This window comes from Manacus candei, unplaced genomic scaffold (assembly GCF_025592945.1).
Source record: "Manacus candei isolate 608988 ecotype Guabito, Panama unplaced genomic scaffold, ASM2559294v1 h1tg000108l, whole genome shotgun sequence".
Lineage (NCBI taxonomy): Eukaryota > Metazoa > Chordata > Aves > Passeriformes > Pipridae > Manacus > Manacus candei.
In genome coordinates this window covers 1227358-1254141 of record NW_026138156.1, presented here as the reverse complement: position 1 = coordinate 1254141, position 26784 = coordinate 1227358, and the positions used below count along the sequence as shown (strand labels likewise).

Here is a 26784-nt window from a genome sequence, read left to right as displayed (position 1 = left end):
GTGATTCTGACTTCTCTCTCTCTGCCCCACGTTGGGCGCCAAAATGTGCTGGTTTAAAAGTTAACCAGCAGGGGGAATGAACCCAACTCAAAGGAGAGATTATAAGTCAGAATAACAATTTATTAAAATAATACAGTAAGTACAATAATACAAACAAACAATTGGTCTCAACCCACAAAAACCCAAATGTATAACCCAGTACCCTGGGGCCTGAACAAAGTGGTGTTCCTTGGGCCCTGTTTGAGTCCAAAGTAAAGGGAGAGGGGAAGAACCTGCTGGTGGGAGAGCTGCTGCAGTCTGGCCAGAACTGGTGATCGCAGTCCAGTGGTGGTCTAAGTCTGGTTGAGAGCGATGAGATGCAGCCGTCCTCTGGATCCCACGAGTGGGTTGAAAAAATGTTCCAAAACTCCAAGATTATATATCCTCCAGTTCAGGTAGGAATGCTTGGTACTCCCCTCAGGGCGGGGAGTTCACAAAGGGTGTGAGGACAGAAACATCCTTCTATCTCACAGGCCTCTTAACACCTAGTTTATAGCCTGAGGAGTCAGGCTCTATGGGCAGAGGGTGCGAATAGTCTATTGACAACAATAGTCTAGTTTCTGGGAAATGACATGGAATGCTATAGAATACAGTTTTGGGTTACACCCACCATGCTCTATGGGCAGAGGGTGCGAATAGTCTATTGACAACAATAGTCTAGTTTCTGGGAAATGACATGGAAGGCTATAGAATACAGTTTTGGGTTACACCCACCATGATGAACTGATCTCAGCTGTCCTAACTAGGACAACCCCCCTCCCCAAATGCCACAATTAGACTGGCATTTGTTATTAAATAAGTGAAACAAAAGAGCACACACAACTTCAAAATATTTCATATTAAAAACATATAAAGCTATTAGGCTATCTACTGTGACTATAAAATTATAATAAAACTCGTATTATTGTAATGATTCATACAAGAGAAATGTGTATTTTTGATTGAATTTCTTTAAATTAAGATTTTAAATTATACAATTACCAGTCAGTTCAATGGGAATTGGTTTGTACTGAGGTGAGGGTGTAGGTTTTGGCTTGTAGATAAAATATATATATATACTGCAGGATATTTTCTAGGATTTGAACTATTCCAGTGTTGTTTGAGCAGTTACACTTTCCTTACCTCATTAGGTATCTAGTGCCACTGCTGTGCTTTCAGTCATCTAAAGCAGATGGAGTGTGCACAGTGAACATTTCACAAACTGGAATGGAAATATTGAACTCCTACTATCAGGCCTAATTTTTTCATCTGCATGATGTGCTGACCTAGTATATGTTAAAATGAGAACACAACAATTTAGTTTTCAAGTCCTTTTAACTTCTAGATTTGCAGCTGAGTTATAGCCTGATATAAGTGAAAAATTCATAATATTTGGCTTTAAAATTTTGCTTTGGAAATTGCTGAAAAGCTATTATGCATTACTAAGTGATCCATGAGATGTAAAACTTAAGAAAAGATGACAGCTGCATTGCAAGGGCTGCAAAAGAGAGGTCCACCTGCCTAGGCGGTATTGGGACAGTCAGGGCATAACTGGGTCCAGCTTATGTATATAGGTGTGAATGAGTACAGGAGCCAGTGTGAGTATGGGATCATATGCAATGCTATAAAATCTCCATTGCTAAGAATCTGTGGCTTCACATGCCCATACAAGTTAGGCCAGCATGGCAATAACACATTTACTGTGTCTCATTGTGTTTGTTTATGCCACATTTTCTTTAGATTATCCCTTTTTGTCAGTCTATTGCTAGTATTGCCCCTTCCAAATGAGTTGTTCCTATGGTAACAGAGATGACATTTTTCTGGACCAAACAGAGTGAGTTCTACAAGTGCAGTAGTAACTCTTTCTCTGTGTTGAACCAATACCATGTCATTTGGACCCCCAAGTGAATGAGTTTATTTTCCTTTTAACCAGCTCTTAAATAGGGTGAGTCTTAAGCAGCTGAGGTGAGGCCCTGTGCAAAACCTGTCTTAACCACTATATCATATTATAAAAGGAAAAACCTAATTCCTCCCGAAAAGATCACAGAAATAAATTTCTGTCACTAAACTCCTCAAGGTAACTCTAGTGAGCTTGTATCCCCTCAGAGCTCTCCTCTTGTGTTACTTGCCTTTAATAAATTAAGCAACTTGACGTAGCATGCTGTCATCCAGCTGCTAAAAAATTGTCATATGTGTGCCCAGAGGTAGGCCATTAGTGCAAGAAGTCTTTTAATGCTGCCCATTATTGCAACAGTACATCGTGCCAACCTGAAGGATTGATTGCTGACTGTGCTGGTCCTTGTCTCCCCTCTGCTGCCGCAGCAGGATTTGGAGGTGGCTCAGGATGGTGAGGTTGCTACAGGGCCTTGCAATGGCTATCTCAACACATTATTGCCTTTTTCAGGCAATTAGGTTTAGAGAACAATGTGTACTCAAAATGATGTGTGTTGGAACTGCATCTTGGAACTGTCTTTCGTTTTATTTAATAGGTCTCTTTATTCTCAATGTACCAGGGATGCCTGTCAGCTGACCTGTGCTCTGAACCTTACCAAATGAGTTCAGAAAGTTCTGATATATTGGAGGCTTTGAGTCTAAACATAATAGTTTTATTTTACTTGGGGGATTTGTCTTCAGGGCAGGGGGCAGCTGGGGAGGAGGGTTTGGTGTGCGCATGTGTGTTTTGGTTTTCCTTCAATTTAATTTTTTACCTTTATGCCAGTTCCTCTGTGCCCTAAAATGCCTAGTGTGAGTCATGCAGGAATTGATTGAAGTGTGACTGTGTGTATGATATTCTGATTAGGATTCTCTGAATTCAGAGTGAATCATAATAACATTTCTGTTTTAGTCTTTTGTTGTTGTTGTTGTTTGTTTTTTTGAGTGTGTTTTTTTTTAAATTTATTACAATGATTCCATTTTTAGGCAGGTTATATCTTTTCCGTATCATTAAGTATAAATCACTGCTATTTCTTCCTATATTCTTCTACCACAACTATGTATTTTTTTTCTATGTACAAGATACATGATAGAAACTCACTTGTACTGCTTGCTAAGTCTTCAATATTATGTGGCTCTTCTAAGCATGAATAGAAGTCTTGCTTCCTTGTGTTTCTTACATACAGTCCAGACACCTCCCTTCTGGAATATTGTGCCTGTTCTTGTTAAGAGGGGCTTTAGATTTGTTTAGGTGGGAATCCAGAAGCATTAGTGTTAATTTGTAGTCTATGATCGAACATATACTGGCTGTGGAATTTTCAGTGATGTAGCTTTTCATGTGTATTGGAGTTTTTCAGAGTAGTTCTGCTGTGGCAAGAAAGCTGCCAATTTCATCCTGCCAGACGTTACAGTATCTCTGTACCTGAAGTCTGCTGTATGAATTCTTTATTTTATTTGTGGATGCTCTCCTGGTATCCAGAAGGGCAGCCTTGGCAAGCAGATCAGGATTTTCTCAGGGTAAGGCATCCAGTGATGCATCAACAACTTCCAGTCACCACAGTGCTTAACTCTCCATGTGCAAACCTTTCCTGTGTTGAATGTGAGAAGGTGCAGAAAAAGAGTGCAAGTGGCTTGTGATACTTTGGAACAGATTAAGATCTGTATAAACTTCTCCAATATAGTGCTGAGGAATTCACTATCATACTTTTTATATGCACCCTGGGGAAAAGCAAACAGATGTTCACTTGCGTAAACTAGAATCTAACAGTGAGTTGTGCCCTAATCCAAATTGCCAGCTCTGCCTGTTGGATTTGTGGTTTGACAGTGGAAAAACTGTCTTGTAGCTGGGCTCGATGATGTGTCGTGATATTATTTACATTTCAAATATAGTACTGTGGTACATATGCCAGACCCAGTCCAAGTACACTTAGAGATTAACTGCCAAACGTTGGCCGCTCGTGTGGAGGCTGAGTGTTAGAGATAATACATCCACCTGCACTGCGCTGGGCTCCTGCCACTGGCTCTTCCCAACAGCCAAACACAGAATCCAGTTGCTAATGGAGGTAGTATCAGTAGCACGATAGGATGATCTTTTATGACACAAGATATTGAAACAAAAGGCACCCAAGTGATTCTGGGTCGGGTGCTGCTGAAGATCACTGAACACAGCACGTGTAACATTACCAGTTCTTCAGTTCCATTTTCAGTGTGCTGAATGTTGAGCGGCATGTGGCCAGGACCTGATTTCTCCTGGAAGAATATGGCTTGTTATGAGCCAGAAGGCTGCTCAATAACTAAAAATATATAGTTAAACCAGGCCTGAATCTCTTTTGAGATCCTTCCTTGCTGAAAAGAATGACACAACTAAAGCCAGCTGGTATATTTTAGTGTCTGTGTACAGGGAACTGCTTGTTATGTTGCCAGCTTCATAAGTTGTTGGTCTAAAGAGTTATCTGTAAGGTATTTCACTAATGTTTTTGCATCTTGCAAAAAATTAGTTCCTAGATTTGTACAGTTGTATATTGTAGTGGAATGAGCTTACTCATTTTAAAGTTTTACACCCCTTTCTGACATGCATTCTCTTCAACAATATTGTACTGTTTTCTCTTTGGACAATTAAGTGTTGAATTGTCCTTTGCTATTTCGGAGTTGTGGTCTGCCGTGGCCCTTTGGAGCATCATGCTGAAAAAGACTGTGAAAAGGGTTGGAGCAAGAACGCAGCCTTGTTTCACACCATTCTTAATTAAAAAGGGCTCAGAAAGTGTGTTGCCATATCTGACTTGGCCATGCTGATCCTCATGGAGTGAGATGATCATTTTAAGGAACTTGGGGGGACAACTTAAACGTTCCAAAATCTGCCATAGACCTTTTCTGCTCACAGTATCGAAAGCCTTGGTGAGGTCGACAAAGGTTACATAGAGACCTTTGTTCTGTTCCCTACACTTCTCTTGCAGTTGTCTGAGAACAAATACCATGTCTGTGGTGCTCCTGTTGGCTCTGAAACCACATTGGCTTTCAGGTAGAATTCCATGTCTATCTCATATTGGCCTCGTTAGCCACCAGCGTGCTTGTAACAAATGTGGATAGAGCCTTCCTAAAATCTTCGTTCGTGAAGCCCAGCCATGTTGAGTTTGGAGTTGTAAGACTGTACAGGGTATTTCATATTCCCAAGTCATATTTCATGCAAATGTAGGAACTTCTCTACAAGACAAAGCTTTGTAGCTCCTTTGAGTTTGTGTCCCTTTGACAGGTAAAGAGAACTTGAATCCTAACATTTGAAACAAATTAAGGGGAAAACTAAGACTTTGCTTGTACAAAAAAATTAGATTTACAATGGGATAATAACTCATAACTGAAACTATATATCTTTTTAAATTCAGCCATAATATATTTTTCCAAGACAAACAGTGGAAAAGGAAGGAAGATACACAGAGGTGTTTAGGACATTGTACACTGAAAGGACAACAAAAATTCTGAGTCTGAAGAGCTAGGAACTATTTATGTTTTCTACTTAACTGCTTTTTTGATCTACACTACAGTTGACAATATATATACTAAATTTTACAATATACATTTTGCCCTGTAATGTATGTATTAATATAAAATATATTTATCAGTATATAGTGTCTATATATGAAATTCTGTGTTACTCAGCTTATCAAACTATGTAGTAGTTACTGTTTTTTTCCTTATACTTTAAAGAAAACACCAGGGTAATATGTTACTGCCTTAAAGTGGAATAAATGGAGCTAATTGTGTTCTCCGAATAGTCAAATAACTTCTTTGTACACCTGACTTGAAATGGTCCAGCCAGAAGTCAGTTGTTATTAGTTAATACTTTAGTAACTTAAGTGTAGTAGTACATCAGGACTTAATTCTGCTTGATGTGTGCAGAATATTGTGGAAGAATTTTGGTCTGCTTTTATTCTAGTCAGCTACTGAAAATGTATGCCTATATTTCGTTTTTAAATGCAACACTTCATACACCTCCCCAAGCAGGTGATATGAACAAAGCCAACAATTTGGGATTTACATAAATCAAATACAAACAACCTTTTTGAAGGGTGTGACAAAATGCTATCAAAGAAATAGTATGTGGGTGGGAGATAAACTGCTTTTAAGCCTCACAGTGGAGATTAGTTGTGGACTTATTTTACAAAGAAAGTAGAGAAGCAGCAAATTAACTGTTGTGTATCCTAACAAACTACAATTTGCAGGGTGGTGCTGACTGGGCTTCTGAAAACCGTGTTTCCGTTGGATTCAGCTTCTGGAGCAGTATATTCCTGGAGCCACTTTGGCCTGATTCGTCAGTTTTCAAGCATGGGGAGATTTTAAGGTAGGAATCAATTAAACTATTTGTGTAAGGAAGAGGTGCAGATTCAGGCACAGGAATACTGTGTATCTCTTCACAACAGAATATGCCAATGTTGTACTGAGTAGTTCTTTAGGCTTTGCTGGGGAAAGGTTCTTCTGAAGGAGTTTTGCATTTCTTATTGTTGGGGTTTTGGCTCATTCCTCCATGTAAGGTATTCATAGGTGAGACTTCCACCTGCTCTGAGGTATATTGCCAACTCCTAAGCAATGAGTACTTGATTTTGTAGAAACTGCCTGTCCTCAGCCAGCAACACAGTGTTTGTGAGGCCAAAAGCAGCATCGGGCACAAGATGACTTTCTAAGCTAGCAAAAAGGAGATCTTGTGGAGAAACTGCAGCTTTGTCTTTGAGGCGTAGGCTCTTCCAGAACTGCTTATGCGTGTTATTAAATAGCTGCTGGATACAATTCAGAAATACTCCCAAAATCAGGGCCCAGCACACCCGACTGCTTTCAGTCTGGTGACTGCCCTGAGGGAGAGAGATTCACCCTGCTTTAGGCTCATCCCTTGCACAACCCCGACACAACTAAGTGTTCTACACTTCCAGGGCCAGGAGTTGGAGCACTGCTCCACACAGCTCTCTGTCCAGACATGTATCCCAGGTGCTTCCTAGATCCACACCAAGGAAGGACCTGGGCAGAAGGGAAGGAAATCTGGGCAGACAGGCTAGTGGGAGCTGCAGTGGGCTCCAGCCACAGCCTGGCCATGTTATTGTTGGGGTCAGAGCTGCAGCCTTGCTATGGGAAACACCACCCACAGAGCTTGCCAGTAATCAAAGGTGTATCATGGCTTTGGAAGTAGCTATGGCTAGTCACTAAATCACTGGCATTTGGGCTGAGGGATTTCTGAAATGGTCAAAAAGGAGAGATGTCTTTGGATGTTTAGTTTTTTAAGAGAGCTACGCAGTCTGTTCTGCTCTCAGATGAATGCAGTTCAACCAGCCTTGTTTTTCAGGTGATGTATTGTTTTGTGAACTGCTAATGTTTGTGCACTTTTGAAAAGTACTATTTCAGGATGAAAATGCTCACATAAACATGCATTTAAAAAGGAAGAGCCTTGTTAGAAGAGAATAGGCTCCAGAAATTAAGAGTCAAAACATCAATCCTTTCGTACTAAAGGATAATTAATTCCCCTTATAGAATTCGGTTTCTAACTGATTATAAATGCATTTTACTCTAAGGACTAATTTAGCAACTGGGTCAGTGGCTACAATAGCATCCTCATCAGTTATATGATGGATAGAGGCATCTGACACTACCTTTGCTCTTTGAAAGGTTTCCTACAGATTCCTTTGTCATTTTGAGACTGTGTTCGATCCTTAGCTTTCAAAAACAATAAAACATGTAATGACTTTGTAGTTGCTAATGCTGCATATTTATCAAGAACAAAAAAAAATAGTCTACCCTGAAGCATAATGCTTTCATTTATTGTTATTCAGAAGAGTAGTAGTATTTCCTCATAATAATTTATTAAAGTTAGTTTAAATGAAGAATGGCCTATGTGCAGGAAATCTAGGGTGAGCAGAACATCTAATTGCTTTTTTGGAATGTGGATGAGAATAGTATGTTTCTTTGCTTCTTCAGCTGTTTTGAATGCAAAGTATTATAGTATGCAATTTCAGAAAGAATACTAAACCGAATATCTTGTGGTGATTACAATAATTTTTACAGGTTTAATTATTTACAAAAACTAATGTCTGAGCAATGTGGCTCTGACTGTGGCTGAGCCATGTATAAACAGACATTTTACTAGCTTTCTACATGCAGTTGTCAGTGTAGGTTAATCTAGTCCTGACAAAACCCTCAGATTCACTCTAGGGCCTCTCAGCACAGACTACCCTTGTTATGAATAGTGTCATGCAGTGTGATGGCTTTGTGTTGGTGATGTAACACCACCACTGCAGGTAGCAGAAGCTGCCACTTACTTTATTCTAACTTGGGAACCTGAAACACATTTAAAAAAACCCGAAAACAAAAAAGAACCCCAGCAAACCCACAAGCAAACAAAGAAAAAAAGAAAGATAAACATCTTTACTTGGTGGTTTTTTTTTTTTTTAGTGTATGTCAGCCATCATATGTAAATGAAAGCTCAGACTGTCCAGGTTCACAGACTTTATCAGTTATAAATTAGTGTTTGCAAAACCAGGTAAGTTCTCAGCAATTTAATTGTGTCATGCTAATACAACCTTTAAAGGATGTAACAATGTAGTGTGTTGAAATTACTGAGGTAGATTTTAGGAAAGATTTCTTCTTTCTTGCAGGTACTATGTTTGTTCTGTGATTTTGTTTTTTGGAGTGGTTTCAACTGTACAATATTTGTGTATAGACAGAATATAGCACAGGGTTAAATAACTGTTGTGGTTTAGCAATGGTATTCCCCACTTTAGTGTTCCCACTGAAACACTCCGAACCATGTGCTGCTCGCTCACTCCCCCCTCCCGCCTCCCCCTCCGCCTGCTGCAGGGCTGGAGAGGAAAACTGGAGGCACTAAAGGGAAAGATCATAGGGTGGGATGATAGCAACTTACTGGAAACAGTAATGGAATAAAAAAACAGTTACAGTTACTCTACATACATACATACGTATATATATATATATATATACACACATACAGATAACAGAGGAAACCAGCGCTACTTGACCACTCCCTCCACCATGCTTACTCAAGCAGAAGGGCCCCCTTCCCCTGCCCTCAGAAAATGATGTGAGGTGCTATAGATTCACCTCTGGGTCCTAGCCATGCCCCTCCTGGCTACTGCAAAAATTAACCCTGTCCTGTCTGGAACCAAGATATTATCCACGCTTTATTCTATATTATGTACTTCATGCCCAAATCCTACACCTTTTAACTATTCACATATATATACCAAGCACAGGTATCATTTCTGTAATCAATGGAGGTCTGTCTAAGTTCATTTAGTCCATGACTGTGGGTTCTATCCATCCTAGATGTCTTTCAGGGCAGAAGGGCTGGTGTGCTATTGGATGGTTGCAAGCTACTTCAGGAGCTCACAACTGGTGTGTCTGGAGCAGTCCATACTCATTGTCCACGGTAGTTACGGCATACAGTGGCAGTGTCATTCAGCAACCAATAGCATACAGTTCAACATTACTGACTGTTCTCACCCAATATCAAATCCCCTTGAGGGGGAAGATCGTATTATCCACCAAGAGCACCCAGGTCCTTGAGCAAAAACAATCCCATGGATGGGTTTGCCTTTGCTTGAGGCAGGACTAATCTAAACTCTCTTCCCCAACATATTCCTCATATGGATCACAGGGGCTTTATCACCTTCTATGGTACGTAAAGGTTCTGACTGGACAGGGACAGCTCGATTGGTAGAGTCTCAGGTGTTAACTAAACAGGTGGCCTCTGCTAAATATAGACCCCAGTGTTTGAAGGTTTCCCCACCTATTGCTTTCAATGTGGTTTTTGAGAGGCCATTGTAAGTGTTCGATTTTCCCAGAGGCTGGTGCCTGATTGGGAATGATATATCCACTCAATACTGTGCTCTCTGGGCCAGGTGTCCATGAATCTGTTTTTGAAATGAGTCCTGTTGTCCGAATCAGTTCTCTCTGAGGTACCATGTCACCACAGGACTTGCTTTTCAAGGACCAGGATGGTGTTCTGGGCAGTGGTGTGAGGCATGGGGTGTATCTCCAGCTATCCAGTGGTTGTTTCCACCACTGTCAGAATGTAGCTCTTTCCTTGGTGGGTTTGCAGCAGTGTGGTGTAATCGACCTGCCAGACCTCCCCTTAGCTATATTTTGACCATCATCCCCCATCCCACAGAGGCTTTACCCACTTGGTCTGTTGATCACAGCACATGTTTCACAGTTATGGATAACCTGGCAGATGGTGTCTGTGGTTAAATCTACCCCTTGATCATGAGCCCACCTGTATGTTCCATCTCTTCCCTGGTGACCTGACACATCATGTGCCCACAGAGCCAGAAATAATTCCCCCTGATGTTGGCAGTCCAAATCCACCTGAGACACTTTGATCTTGGCAGCTTGATCCACCTGTTCATTGTTGTGATATTCTTCAGTAACTCTTGGGTACGTGTGCATCTACATGATGTACTTTTACAGCCAACTTCTCTACCTGGGCCGTGACATCTTGCCACATTCAGCAGCCCAGATGAGTTTACCTCTGCGCTGCCAGTTTGTCTTTTTTCTTTGTTCTCGCCACCCCCACAGAGCATTTGCTACTGTCTGTGAGTCAGTGTAGAAGTAGAGTGTTGGTTTTCAGCTCTGCAACCTGACTTGATCCACCTTATCCCTCAATGGCTTCTGTGACTCACCATGTAGGACTCCATACAACAGCTTTCCATTTTCTGTTTATCCCTACAATATGGCAGAAGCCATCAGTAAAGAGAGCATATCACTTTTCGTTTCCAGGGCATTGATTATATGCTGGGCCCTCCTCAGCATGTGTCACCTTCTCCTCCTCTGGTGATAATCATAGTCCAAAATCTTCACCTTTGGGACAGTTTTTGATGACTTTTAAGATCCCTGGGCAGTTGGGGTTTCCTGTTTGAGCTTGCTGTGTGATCAGCATGATCCACTTACTTCATGTAGCATCAGTGGCATGGTGTGAGGAGGGGACTTTGAACATTCTGCCCGAAGCAGCTCAAACCCCTTCATAAGCTGTCAGTATCTCTTTTTCAGTTGGGGTGTAGCAGTCCTTGGATCCTTTGTATTCCCAGTGCTAGAACCCCAGAGGTTGTCTTTGAGTCTCCCTGGGTCCTTTTTGCCAGAGGCTCCAGGAAGGACCATTCTCTCCAGCTGGGGTGTAGAGCATGTTTGTCACATCTTGTTCTGTCCTGACTGACCCAGGGGCAACTGCATGAACAATCTCGTTTCTGTTCTCTTCCCAACCCCCTTGTTAATGCCCACATCCTGGGACAGGGATCCCAGTTGCTTGGCATCACTACCATCTAGTTTCCTGTTCTGGGCTGTGATATCCCAGCACTGGAGCTGCCAGTTCACCAGGGGGCTCACCTGACTGGCGGAGAAAATCTTTTTGCATATCTCTCAGCTCACTTGGTGATAGGGAGCTTTGGAAAGAGCCCTGCCTCTTCCTCCTGTGGTGAGGGCCCTACTTTTCCTTTTCATCTCTCCCTAAACTGACTAATTTTGTCTTGGATTTCCTCTGTATAGGGGTGATTGCTGCTGGCATGGGTTTTTCCTCTGGTTCAGCTGCAGTTTGAGTGGCCACGGTGCCTGTTGGTCTGCTTTTCTTCTGAGCTTTTCAAATTAAACTATGTGCTTTGTAATTTCCAGCGTGGTGTTGTGTAGTATAATTTAAAAGAAGAGGAATTTATGTATTTGTTATTCAAACCTACCTATGAAAAAGTATGTGTCTGTTTCAGTCTCTGAAAATTTCCTTTAAGAAGTTCAGGACTTTTCTAAAGTTCTAACATGAGTTTTATAAACTGTGTGTGTGTATATGTGTGTACAAATATATGGTGAATTGTGGAACAATCTTATAATCTAAACTGACCTTTAACTGCTTTGCCTAGTACCTTGAAGCACTGGTCCTGCTCATTATTGCTGTTTGACATTTTAAAAATAGCCTGAGAACTGAACAGGTAAATGACAATTAGATGACTGATGATATAAAATCAAATCTTGTGATTCATTATGAGTAGTGAACTTCAATTTCTAGCATTTTTTTTTAAGAAAATAACCCAGTTTTTATGAGATAAAATTGTCACTCGTGTATCTGACAAAACCAGATGTGTCTGATCCTAAAAGCATATCAAGAAATGTGTTCTGGATAATTCAAGAAACAAAAATTTTTATTTTAAATTTTATTTCTAGTAACTGCAACTTGACTACTGATGCAATTTCAACTAACATATTAAATGCAGTTTAATGGCTTGATTTAAGAACATCTACCAGCGTGCATGTGTATTCAGAAATATACCTTTATAAAAATTCCCTTCAATGCTCTAAACATGCTGTGTTAAATATTACATATTGCTCCACCATTTGTAAATGTCTGCAAGTGCAATGGTTATGATGTTGAAGCATGAGATCATATATACTTCCTTCATAGATAACATAAATAACCTGCATACACATACACGTGCTATGCTGTTAAAAGCACATTCCTGGAGTTACTAAGTCAATGGTCTCAGATTTATGAGCTGTTAAAATGGAGGCTGCCTGCACAGCCTAATGTGCTCCATATGTGTATGTGTTATGATACACTTTTATAGGAATGCAAGCCACTCCACTGCTATCTTTTGCCTCAGCAACCCCTTGTGATGAGAAAGGACTGTATATTCTTTTAGTGGAAAAAGAATTAAAATTTTCTTTTGTTATATTGTCTCAAGGAGAGTGCTTGACCTACACCCTGAAACTTATCTATCATATCTTATTTGTAAGACAATTTTTAATTTACTTACAGGCATTTTTGCCAACTTCGCTATAGTTCCAGAATTCTTCACATGCAGTAATTAAAGTGATGTCCCAGTTTAGTGTTGTTTTTTTCCTCAGTGCTTCTGCAATTCAGACAATAGATGATCAATCAGGAAATTAAATGAAATAGAAACAGAGCTGAGGATGCACAGTTAATGCACATCTACGGGAAATTAATCCCAAATGGGTTGTCAGGGTATGGCAAAAGTAGTGGTAGCGTTATACTGTGTCTTCCACTCTTTTAGTTCAGTATTACTTTTCTTCTTTTAGAGAATTTGTATGGTTATTGGTAAAGATATGGTGTAGTCCTGCTGTGATAACCATCTCCTTGAGAAATGGGAAGTGACCATGAAAAAGAAACAGAAGCCTAGAGTCTGGTTCTCAATTTTGAAAGACATTTCTGATGTACTTTTGCTGTCACCTGACACCATTATGGAAGAATATGGGTCATGTTGCCTTTGCTGTGTCAGCTACTTACACCCACTGGTATAAGTGAGGATAAAGTGAGATCTTTTGGATTGCCTACTAGCCATGTTGAAACAGTAGAGTCCGTCATAATGCAGAATGATGATATAATTTGAGCAAGGTAGCTGCAAAAGGCTAAAAGAAATATCTACATATTTTCTTACAGAGCATTTGGCTAAGATCACCCTGTGGCTCATGATATTGCTATAAAATACAGAAATTATCTCTAACTACTGCTAGAAACACACACACAAAAACAAGGCCAAAAGGTCTCCACTTGCCCGTACTTTTCACGTTTTATATCTGGTGCTCTTACCTGCATATTAATTACATACTTTTTACATTGTGTATAAAAAAGTTCTTTGACATTTTCAAGATGTCACTTCTCATTATGTTAATAAAAAAATCAGAGTATGAAATTGTGCTGGTTTTATCTGAGGTATAGTTAGTTTTCTTCACAGTGGCTGGTGTGGGGCTGTGTTTTAGATTTGCGCTAGAAAGAGTATTGATAATGAAGGGATGTTTCTGTTATTGCTGAGCAGGGCTTACACAAGAGTCAAGGCCTTTTCTGCTTCTCGACTCACCCCACCATTGAGAAGGCTGGGAGTGCACAGGACATCAGGAAGGGGACACAGATGGGACAGCTGACCCAAGGGATATTCAAGACCATATGGTGTCATATTCAGCATTTAAAACAAGGGGAAGGTTGGTTACAGGGCCTGCTGCTTGAGAAATGGCTGGGCAGTTGTTTATTTACATTGTTCGTCTTATTTTCCTTTTCATTACAATTTGTTATTTTATTTCAATTATTATCCTTCTGTTATCTCAAATCATGAGTTTTCTAACTTTTACGCTTCCAAATCTCCTCTTCAACCCCCCACAACCCAGTCCTTCTGGGGGCAGAGGAGTCAGCAAGTGACTGTGTGGGCCTTAGTTGCTGCCTGTAGTTAAACCACAACAGTCCTCTTTGGCACTCAGGCTTGAAGGGTTTGAGATAATAACAGATTGACCAGAGCGTATTAAAAGGGATTTATATCTGTTAACAGTTTCAGGTCACGATATTGATTCATCTGTTCTCGATATTAGTTTATCTGATCTGCACTATGCTTGGGTATTTTGCTGTACATGTTAAAGACTGCTGTTGGCTTTTGCAGTTTACTGTGCTCTGTAGCGATTAGCGATGTTTTGCTTGAGAGATTTGTTATTAAAATAGAGACCTTAAGCTTAATCTGGTGTTCGGGCTCTGTACTGAAGCCATTACTGTACTTCCAGTACCGTCTCGTGGAAACAATTAACCCAGACTGCACAAGAGTATGGCACCTCTAATGGTGTGTAGGGGAATATGGACAGGTACTTAGAGAACTTCTCACCTCCAAAAGCCTGGAACTTCACTCCCAAACAACTGTAGGATCCTGATTAAGTGATAAAATGTTTGAAAATAAAAAATATTCCGTGGCTAGTCTGAAGAGGCACAACTTACCATGCTGTGCTGGGCCCTGGCCAGCATCTACCAAACACTGCTCAATATTATGCAAACACAAAATGCACACACCACACACCATATGGTCTTACCCAGGTCTTCACTGACACTAGTTCCAATGTATTTCTGAGTTAGCTGTGCAATAATACTCAACAGTGTTTGTATTAAAACATAGCTGACTTGTAAGTCAGTATTAAACCATCTACCAGCAGATTGGAGTTTGAAAGCATGTGAAGAAATTTCTTTTCTCCTCTGTAGTCACAAAGGAGAGGCTGTTGGCTGGTGTCAGGGAGGTTCTGTGGAAAATAACTCCAGAAGTACCTGTTTGCAGGTGTAATCATGAAACTAAACTGCATCTCCAGCTGTGGGCATGGTCTTGTACAGAGAAGACAGAAAGCTTGTAGGGAGAACAGAAGGCTTGTAATTCTTTAGCGGTCTAAAGCCTCTTTCATTTAAATTTTCAGATGTACCTCAGTTAGACCAACATTCTACATAAGTTGGCACCACTCAAATAACTTCTGTTTGTAGTTTTGGCAAGTACGGGAGAAAATAAACTAAACAAGCATATGAGTAGGAAGAAGCTCTAGTGAGACCACAGTTAGTGTGTTATAATATATCAGGGACTACAGTTCACTAAAGCTGTTGATAATTGAAGAGAATTTGGAAAAAGAAGCTATAAAAATATTTGAAGGGCTAAAAATGGCCTTCTCAAAGATATTTTTTTATGGGAATATGAATGCTATTTGGCAGTGTCTTTTCTCTAAAGATGCAGTAAGATAAAATGAGAGAAACTTGAAGCCTGAAGAACTGTTTGGTTTTGTTACTCAAGTAGTACACTTCTGATGGATAAAATTATCCTTGGAACATCTTACAGAATAATGTGATGCATTCTGAGTTGCTCTCATACTTGGATGAAGATAGGAAGCTGCTTATTTGGGTCTCCTTAGCTCTTCAGTTGAAATTCTGTATGGAGAAGTGCTGCTGTACTCCTTCAATATACCCAGTTAAGGAATTTTAAAGAAAAATGGGCTTCTGGTGCACTGACTTGTGCATTCCAGTAACGTGTATCAAACCCATGTGCAACTTCTTCACAGAAAAGCTTACAGCCAGATATATCTACTGTATCTAAATCTCAATGCTGCTATTTACACTTTGGTTGTAAATTTGGCCTTCTGAACATGAATATCTGTAACATCATTGGTTTGTGTGTGGGGAAAACTAACAACTTCCATCCACACATTGTATGTGTGTGTTTCCATAATGACAGCATTTAGGAAACACATTTCTATGAAGGAGGTGCTGAACTTAGTTCTGCTTCATGTTTAGAATGTGTATGTGCTTTTTTTTCTTCATTATGTTATATAAAAATATGCTACTAACAAGACATTTACTATGCAGTCCACCTACTGTCACTTTATTACTTATTATACTTTCAGTATTGCCATGATTAATTACAAATCAAGTCTTCTAAATGTGTATTATGCATTATAAGGATAAAGTATACCTTTGTTTTCAGTTTACAATACTCCTTGCTTCATCTATTTTGCTCACCCCAGACATAACAAACTATTATGGATGAGCAATTACAGTACAGGTTTAGTGGTTACTTATAAAAGTATCTGTCAGATGACTAATTATCTATAAACAACCTATTTATCAGGGGGAGCTTCAATGGCAGCTCAGAAGACAAATATAGTCAGCCCCTTAATTTTTTCTTTTCTTGATGAAAACTTCTTGTACTTACTTTATAGTGTCAGTTTCCTAACTAACAAGGAGAGAAGTTTAAGTACTTAGAGATTATCTGTTTTCTTTTTCTTTGGATCCGCAGAGGTGTATGCATGTCAAACTGATGAATAAATTTGAGACAAAATCCTGAACTAGGGAAGCATCATTCTAGGCAGAGGAGATGAAATAGCCTTGCTGGGAAGTGGAGGCAGAGGCAACCAAGGTGTTGACTTCTCTTTGATAATGGCACACTATATCTTGTCACTATATCAATATATGCTGATTGTAATCACTAGTCTCATCATGGCACAAACAGCCTTTTCTTAAAGTTCTTTCTTGAGCATAGATGAAGGTGCAAGAGACTTGTCACCTTTAAGAGACAGGGTGGTGCTTATTGCTTCACACAACCAGTTTCCTATTGCTTGTTACATGAACCATTTCCAGAGCTTTTAACAAAGGAAAAACTGTTTGAGAAGTGAATAACTGAAAGCAATAACTGAAGCAAGAGCTGAGAGGAGGAGGCATAAGTGTACTTGAGGGCAAAGGAATGGGAAGGTGCAGTGTGACTTCCCTACTCGTCTTTTTTCATATAAGGTGCCTGGGTGGTGGAATAGTAGTAGTAAGCTGCAGGAGAAATAAAGCAGAAACGGGGGAAAAAGGTGAGTGTTGATTAGAGCAACAGAAGGAGGAAAGCAGGGTAGCTGTATGAAATAGTTTCAGTGATTCCATGTCCAAATAACATTTGACTGTTCTGTTGCTGTTGTTAGTGACAAATCTATTGCATTGAAATATTTCTTTAAATATGCCTACACACATCTATAAAAACATGCAAGTGTCTTGAAAATCCAACCTACTTGTGAGTATGCATACAAACACAAATAATTGCATATGCATTCTTTGGTGTAAGGCACCTTGAATGGAAAATGAGTCTTCATGAGTAACTACTTAAAGTTGTGTTTTTCTCTTTACACATGCAACTACATTATCAGTCCTGATTACTTTAAAACAAGGGTGGGTAGGAAATAAAAAAAAAAAGAGCACAACAGATGTTTTAAGATCAAGACTTTTTCCTTACTGTTAATGGGTAATAAATTCCCATCAGTATGTTTTCCTTTTCAACTGTACTTATATATATTTATTTACTAGAGTGTTTCTGATTTTCACAATGCTGTTCTTGCTGCCTTTTAGAGTAGCTATCCTCATACGCCTGCCTTACCCCGGAGTGAGAAAAAGAATTTAGAAAACTAACTCGCCACTGCTAAGGTTCATTTAGCAAACTTTGGATCCCCATTGCAATTTGCCTGCTGGCTGTCTCCCTGGTGTGCAGCACTGTATCATCCAGTTTCTCAGAGAAGTATAATTGGCATATTGAAAACAGCAGAAAACAGCTTAAGGCCTGAATTAAGGCTTCAAGTTTTACGAACAACAGTTGAACATTTTCTTCTAGGTTTTTCAAAGACATTTCTAGCAGATCGGAGCACTTGTGTACCCTAAACAAAATCAGGAGGAGAGCTGTAAGATTTTTACCCTTTTTCATGTAATGTGTGTTTATATGATTTTAGTACTATCTTTACAGTTTGGGAATCTTCTTTATGTTGCCTGGGTGAACAATATGACCCACGAATTAGATGACAATTCTTCTGGCCTTTATAGCTAGGCAAATGCTGGAGAATATATGTAAGCTGTTATCCATCTATGGCAGCTGATGGATGGCTTCTAATGCAGACAAATATAATTATACTTAATATATGTACCAACTGAAATGAAAGTAAGTTTCTAGAGCAGCTACTTGAAGCTGTAAGTCAATATTGGCATATTCTTCATTCTTTCTAGTTTACTTGAAGAATTTGTTGAAAAAAAGCAAACAAATTTCAAGGGGGGTGCCCCTGACAAGGAAACCAGCAACTTAAAATGTGTCCAGCAAGGGAACCTTCTAATTGTCTGATAATTTGCTGTATTAAGTGCAGATAAGGAGCCTGGTTTTGATTAGGTACTTATGATGTCAACAGAGTTTCTGATTCTAGTAATACAGCCTTTTAATAATTTGAAAGCTGAGAACAGTTTATAATTTTTTAATACTGTGACTGATAAACTATACTTGGGTGCCATGTGGATACTGGACCTCTCTATTATTTTATACATTTGATTTGTTATGGATTCAAAAGAAAAAAATCTTCTCTTAAACTGAATTGCTGGAAATTTTGAAATATTCATACTAATTCTACCTCTTGCTGCCGTCCAATTTCCATTTCCTCTCTTAAATCAGCTGTTCATACTGCAAACAGCAAGGTAAGTTCCCGCTGTTTGACGGGCATGCTTACCGGGCCATCTTGACCAGTCTTCATTCCAAAACATTTAACGATTTGCAAACTAGTCTCCATAGATGGGTGTCAAGTTAAGCTTAAACCACAGCTTTTCAACAACCCTGCTTTATCAGTTCTTAGACATAGTGATTTTTCCCAAATGTTTAACTTAAAATATGCCACCTGCAGCTAAGCCCACTACAGCCTCTTCTGTTGTTTTTAGCTAATGAGAATAATTGATCCTTTTCTTCTGTGTATCATCCCTTTGTGTCTGTAGACATTCACATTTACACGTGGTCTTTTTTTGGCTAAAATAAACACACCTTGTTCTCTTCATTTTTCTTCAGATATCCTGGGGGCTTTTATCCCCTCCACATCGTTGAGATTATTTTTGCTTCTCTCTTCTAAACGTTCTTGGATTTATTTATTTTGAAATATGTCAGTGTGCTACTTTAAATGAAATTGAGTTACTGTAGGAAAAAAGTGCTGGAATTCCTTAAATATTTTTCTGGCTGGTGTGATCTTCTGTTTTCTTTTGGTGTTTTGTGTGTGTGTTATTTTGTTTTTGGTTTTATGTGTTTTTTTGTTGCTGTTGTTGTGTGTGGGGGGGTTTTGTTTTGTTTGGTTTGGTTTTTGTTGTTGTTGTTTTAATCAACAGAAAAAAAGTGTTTATTCTCATAACACTTATAACACTTTGCATAGTTTGATATGCTGGTGAGACTCTAAATTCACTTACTACATATTTGTTCTTCTGTCTACCTTCATTTTGGGTCCAGCACTTTTTGGACAGTCTGTCTGCTGAAGTTGGTCTCAATCCAGGAAAAAAATCACCTGTAGTCCATGCCCATGCATCTATGTATTTCATTAGAAGGGGAATGAAAAGGGTACAGACACATGTGAAGTGTCTAAAACACACAGGAGATCTTTACTCCCCGGTTGTGGCAAGTTAAGATGCTTCAGAAGTATATCATGTGGATTTTGAAGTTTTCACTGGGGTTAGTAGGGTTATTAATCTCAAAATTGCGGAATGAAGGCTGGATGGGGACATTGGTGTGAAACTCACTGATTCCATAGCAGTGAATTAAAGAGTGTGTGCAGTCTTTATTCTACAGGGTGTCAGTCTAAAGAGTTAATAATAACAGCTCTAAACTGGTCTGGTAACGTCAGTCATCTTGCAGTGCAGTGCAGACACATCAATAAATTCTGCTTATTTAAGATTATTCCTTACTTAGAGCTTCTAAAGTGAAGTCTTTTTCCTTCTGACAATACTATGTGAAATTGTATCAATAGAAATACAGGACTAGAGCCACACAGCAGCTCTGTATTAAATTTCTCTCCATGTTGACACCTATAAACTGCAGGAAAACACAGTAATGTGAAATTTACTTTCCTCCATAAAATGTTGAACAAACAACAGTTTTGCCATAATGTGGAAATTAAGAGACTGATTTACATCTACTGATGCAGAAATGCTAGGAGAGAGCAGGAAGGTATAGCAAAGCTTTTAGAAACTAATCCAAAACTTTACAATTTTACTGTTTTGAAGTTCTCTACCCTTTTTCTTTACTGCTTTTCATCAGGGAAAGGTTATATATAAGAATCCACACTTTAATAATGTGGGGGTTTTTAACCCAAAGGTACACAGAGGTTAGTCACTTTTTTTTTTTTTTAAGAGGTCCTTTTCAACTCACAGATGGAAGTTTTTCAGTGGTGAAGCTGAGCTGGAAAGTAATCAGGGCTTTCATCCAGAACCAGCTTGTTGACATGTTTCTTACTGTAGAAAGTAATAAAAATATTTACAAATAATTTTTTTTAATGGAAAAAAAGATAGTGAAATGTTTCATTCCACATTTTAACATCTTTAAACTAATTTTCAAATTAAAAATAATCTCTTGAAAAGAATCACAATTTTCTTTTACAATGTTGTTACACAACCTTCAATACTTAAAATGTGATGCCGTTATTTTCAGGACCCACTAAGTCATAGTTCATATGAAATTGATTATCCTAAAGCTGTGGATTTGTATGCTAGGGAGAAATATTTTCTTTGCTTTTCAATGGAAGCAGTATCCCAATTTGAGTCTTACTTTGGTGGACAAAGTAGCTACCATATCCTAAAATTCTGAATAAAGTAGAAGTGCAGGTGTTATTTTTTGACTCATCCAAGATTAATTGTTTTAATATGCAAATGAATTTGAAGCAAATTGAAGGCAAATATATTTTTTGGTATATAATTTAAAGACTTTAGGGCAAGCAAGAGGAGAAACATGACAAAAAATTATTCACTTCTAGTCAATGGTTTTGAAGAGAAAGTGTCCCAAGACTACCAGCTCTTCCAAAATCTAAGACATATTCATGGAATATATGTTTGATATATATTGATATATTGATAATATAGATTGATCTACTTGTAGATTGGAACAATGCTACATTTGCATTATAATTCTTTTTATGGCTATTAAGAAAAAAAATAACCCTGTTATGGTTTTTATGGCTTTTAAAAGTCTTAAGGTGCTTTTCTTTAACTTCATAGAAAATAATTACATGAAGTCATCAAAAAGAATAGGAAAATAAGAGTCTGGGAGGTAGGGGTTTGGTTATTGTAGGGAGGAGGCAAAGAGACAGTAAGTCACTGACATTTAAAAACAATTAAATTCAACAAAAGAGGGATATTTTACCACAGTAAAGTACAATAATGGTCCATCAAAACTCCTCTTACCAGCTGAAAAATATAAGTTAACAAGGTCCTTGCAGAAGCCTTCAGCTTTTGCTTTTAGAGTGAAGATATTTAAGTGTTAATAAGGTACCAGAAAATGTAACACAAGTCTGAAGCAAATGGGGTTTTATTAAGCTGTCCTTAATATTTAAAAGACACAAAATAAATATGATGTCTCAACTGTCTCTTCCTGACCCTGCTTAGAGAAGTACAATGAAAACCACTGAAGATGTGTAACAGACCAAACCTAATCAGCCCTTTGCTGGTGTGTCAATCTTTCTAATTTATATCCTACCATATCATATGCACTGTTAATGCAGTCTGGGATGTCTGTATTATTTCTTCATTATAGACTACACATCTAATTATAAATACAGTGCTTTTATTATTACTTGAAGAGAAAAATCTCTCAGTAGGAAGCTAAGCTGAGCCCCTACTTGTTCAGTGTGCAAAATGCCTTAAAAAAACAAAAAGAGCTAACAATAGCTTATATCATTAAAGTCTTGTTCTCATTTCCAATAGAGACATTATAATTATTTTAAAAGGAAAAAAGTCAGGAGGAAAGCAAAAAAAAAAAAAAAGGGGGGGGGCATGTTGAACCTTCCAAGATGGTAAAATTAAATATATAAATTTTGTGCCTCACATACAAAACCCTAGTTTACATCTTCTGAGTTGGAGAGAGTTACTAACCTATCAGAAACTGATGTCAGAATCTTAAAAAGTCAAGAGCTTTGAGACAGTTCAAACTTTCAAGTTCTATTCCATCTCTAATGTTTAATACATAAAGTTTTATACCCTTTAGAAGTCAAAATACACACTTGAAATACCAGCCTCAAATCCCTCTGAAGTGTGTGACACATGTCTCTCTTAATATATAACATTTTAGAAACGCTTTTGGCCTGAATAAATATATGAATGAGAGGGACTGAAGCAATCCAAAGGGAGTAACACGGGCAGCTCCTCATGTGTGATAATCTGTTGATCTCCTTTGAATGAAGATCTTAAAACATTTTAGAACTGTGACTTTAAAATTTAGAAGAAATAATTTAAACATGTGACACGCTGCAGACCAATAACTGAACTTTTTAATGACAAAGATAAGAAAATATTTCCATACATATTTTCATTACATTCCTATACTGTCCACATGGAATAAGTGTGTCATGATTGCAAATTACTTTGAAAAATTGACAATGTTTATGAACATAATTTTTAAACATTTTACATATTTGTGTACTAATATTTAAAACTCAAACTTTCAAAATAATTACTAAAAATTTTGAAGGCTGATTAGTTTAAGATGACAACTTGTAATCAATATGTTAAATTATGGAATGAAAAGTTCATAAGTAAAAGCAGGAGATGTCGAGTTAGACACCTGACTATATCTCCACCACATTACTGAGCTGCAATAAAAGCTAATTATATTACTGGGCTAGAAAGCAAAGTGTTTGGAGTGGGCATCTGTCTCTGCTAACCTTCCTGTGAACGTGACCCATGGGTTAGTCTTCCCATATGTGTCAGATGTTTTTCCTCATGCTCTGCTTTAATCACTCACCTCATAGAGCCTTCCCAGACAAGGTTTGCTGTTCAGTGCATTAGCATCTAACTCAGGTGTGCTGCAATCTGCAGGGGTACCCTGGACCTTACCTAGAGTTCTCAGACCCAGACTGGCCCAAACTGTGGCTGCCTGAAGTATGACAGAAATGTTTCATGTTCATAACCAAATGTCTGCTTGCGCAGTAGGATCAAACCTCAGTGCCACAAATCTAGTTTAAGACAAGAATGGTCCAATTGTAAGCTCCACTCTGTAAGTTTTTCAAATGAAGGGTATAGACACTTACATGATTGTTTGTGTGCTGTGCACTGAGAAGTCACAGAGCTGAGAAGGAAAATGGTGAAAAATCGGATAGAGAATTACACTGTGATAGAAAACATAGAAACAAATGTGACTGTCCCCATCTGAAAGTGGTAACAAATGTCTGGTTATGGAACTCAAAAAAGGGTCAATAGAAGTAAGATTCTGTTCATTCCTCTGCATAAGGGCAGCTGTGCCTTTGTTTCTTACTGTCTGTGATAGTGGTTTCAAACAATCATACAGTATATACTGACTTTTCTAAACGAGATCTCTCCACTTTGCATCTATTCCAGTGCAATTAAGACAATGACCATACTTGTATATGCATTTCTGTGTATATATGATTCCATATAACATATACAATATATATAATTCCCATAATGAATAATATGCAGCTATCTTTTCACATAATCGGTTCACCTTCATGCTCACTAAGCCTTTTTGTGAGGGTTATTTTGGCTGTGTTATACTCAGTCCCATGACAAAGTATTATACCAGCTTAGATCTACATTCTTTTCAAGGGGATTTAAGCCACAGGCTCAACCCATTCCATTCAAAGTATTTTTCTGTAAAGACAGTCCTATGCTGCTGCTGCTTCACCTTCAGCCTTTATAATGTGCTTTTCTTTTCATGGCCTTCCCCAGATTTCACTTTCCAAATTCTGTGGAGAAATTTCTTTTCATGTTGGTACCTAGTTCTTGCATGATGCTTCTTGCTCCAACTGCAAGAACCAAATCTCAATTGCCATGTCAAGATGATTCAATAAATTTCTTTATTGCTATCCTTCGTGTTTCCTGAGTTGAAAGTCTTCTGGTTCTGCAGATACCTGAGCCAGGGTTGTGTTGTAAAGTCAGATAAGAAAAAGAAGCTTTCTTGAAGTACAGTGGCCAATATTCCATAGCCATCCTCCACAGTGTAGAAAATTTAATCTAAATTCCTGTATTTATTGTGAAATTCAAATCTACTTCTTTTTGAAGAGTACAGCAACTAGCCAAAAAAGATATCCAAAAAAGAATTCTTTCTGTGTGTGGAGGTTGTTCTTACTGCTTCAGATTGAAAGTCGCCCTTTGAAACAAACAAAAAAACCCCATGAGTCACTGGGGTATAAAAAGAGAAAGGAAAAGGTTAGGAAATGTTAATAAAAGAGGTTAGGAAATGTTTGATAAATCCAGAAGATGGTTAATTGTAAAAACAATTTCTGTTTAAATTTGAAGTTTTTCTGATGCCAAGATGGTTTATCATAAAAATGTCTGTGGCAACAAGACACGTACGTACCATCCAGAGAACACAGACTGCTGTTGTAACACTGAAGTGTTATAGATGACACCAGCTATAAGAATTGCTCCAGAAGTACATGCAGGCTTATTTTCAAGGCACAACCAACTTTAATAAAAGTGTATTCAGCCTGCTGTGGGAAGCTGATTAGGTGATTAGATAACCCATTGCACTATAGTAGTAGCTTTTGTTCTTTTAACATTCAATTATTTAAATAAAAGATTTTTTTCTGTTTAACAAAACATATTGTTGTCTTATACACAGAAATATGAAATTTAACACATCTCATTTTCTAACAGCTCTATACTTTTATCAAGTCAATAGGCTCTTTTGTTTTCCTCCTGGTTGCACTGTGATTACATTCTTTTATCAGATATTAATTTAAAAGAACGACAATGAATTTAGGTATTATGTCGAGTTTCAAGTAAGTATCAATTGCATTTTAATAACTTGTATAACAATGCTTCTTATTTTTAATACCTTATTTTCAGAATATTACTGTTATCACGACACTTGCATGGGAGAGAGTAGTTAATTCTTTTCTTCTCCCACCTGCGTTGATGCAACTCCACTTCTTTGGAATCTGACACAGTGCATTACCAAAATAAAGCTACACACATGGCATGTCGTGCTATGACTAAGGGTAAATAATATTCAGTACTAATTTATATGCTAAGGCATGATCCTGAAAACACTAATATATGTGACCAAGCTTACAATATATGCTCTAATTTACTTGGATCTGAAAGCATTTGCATTATCAGGGCAAAATAAAGAGCAACTGGATCATAATTTCTCTGTGTCTAAAATAGAGGAATAACACTAGTACTGAGGTACAGGTAGAATAGCTGCATATTATTTCAAAAATATAATGTTTCCTCTTCATCTAAGATTCAAAAAAGAAGAGTTTAGGATCTGTACGAGCATCATATTTAATCATGTTTTAATGCTCTTTACATTATTATGAGTAACTAATGGCAAAATTAATGTTGTTTTCTTACCACTTCTCCTAGAAAAGAATCAATGGGACAGTGCTAGTGATCTGAGAAAGCTACTACATGACAGCAGGAGGGAAAAAGTGCTCTTCTGGCAAGTGTTATTTTAAAAAATTTCAACATCCAAGACTGATTTGTGGTGTGATTTTCTAGATCTACCGGGACACTCATTGCAGAAAGTTTTTCAGAAGCCTGATTTTTGACCTATTGTGATTGTGGAGTAGAAAAAAAACGTCCAAAAGGGTCAAATTCAAATAATAAAACTGTTGAACAAAGTGAGACACCCTCAAAATATAAAAAATATAATAAAATTGTTGGTAGAAGCATACTTGGACCATCCTCACTAAGTGTCTTTCTGAGGCCACATGCGTTGCTTGTGACTGAATAATGAAGAATAGATGGTTTTCTTTAAGGGACCTTAACTGCAAATCACTACACTGCTGATATTACTTGTAGTTGTCATGATGCCTATTTGCAGCTGCCAGCTATCCCCCAACGATCCAGTTTAAATGTTATGCATGTAGGAGGAATTAGAGAAGAGCTTACTGAAAACCTAATTAACCCCCTAATGCATTTAAGGTGAACTCCTTGTTCCTTAAATGTCTGAATATGCATAATAACAACAGCCCTCCAAGGGGAGGATTGAGTGTTCATATTAGGGGATCTTTAAAAGATTTAATTAGCTGGTTGTGAGAGTTCAGAAGTACATGAAGAAATTTTTAACTTATTGCAGTCTTCCCTTGCCCATAAGAGAAGGTTGAAAGGGTCTGATCCATAGTTTGTTGCACTCAATGATAGAGTATTTTAGTAAACAGATAATATTTTAAGATTCCAGAAAGATATAACTTAGTGAGAATCTGGAATTTTTACATGGCTTCATCAATTTTTGGAGTACAGTTGTCCATATCACTTGGCTTCCCACTGCCTGGGAGAAACTGCTCTAAGATGTCTTATGGCATGACAACTAGGATAGTTTTTATGACTTGAGATTGAGCTGTCTAAGTAACTACCTTTCTGAGAAGACCACAAGGCTAGCAGTGGAGTGAGTTTAAGGGCAGTGTCTGAACGGTTAGAGTAAAGCAAAACAAATAGGTTATTTCTTAAATTTTAAGTCAAAGTACACTGATAAACAGGTAAGTCAGTGTATGGTTTCACACAACTCTCCTCAAATTGTTTTGACCATCACCTGATCTGAAACCTGACTTAACCAATAAATT

The 26784-nt window shown here is 38.2% G+C and overlaps 1 long non-coding RNA gene across 2 annotated transcripts in view; it reads right to left on the bottom strand.

The window, feature by feature from the left end:
- Window positions 1–443: 443 nt before the first annotated feature.
- Window positions 444–26784, bottom strand: part of LOC127461556 (uncharacterized) — a 1009386-nt gene continuing 983045 nt past the window's right edge. The window contains exon 3 of one of the 2 annotated variants that reach the window (XR_007900135.1): window positions 444–592. This is a non-coding gene — a long non-coding RNA (uncharacterized LOC127461556). Of the gene's footprint in view, window positions 593–668; window positions 697–26784 lie in introns of those variants that run through there. The other variant, XR_007900136.1, reaches the window with a different exon arrangement.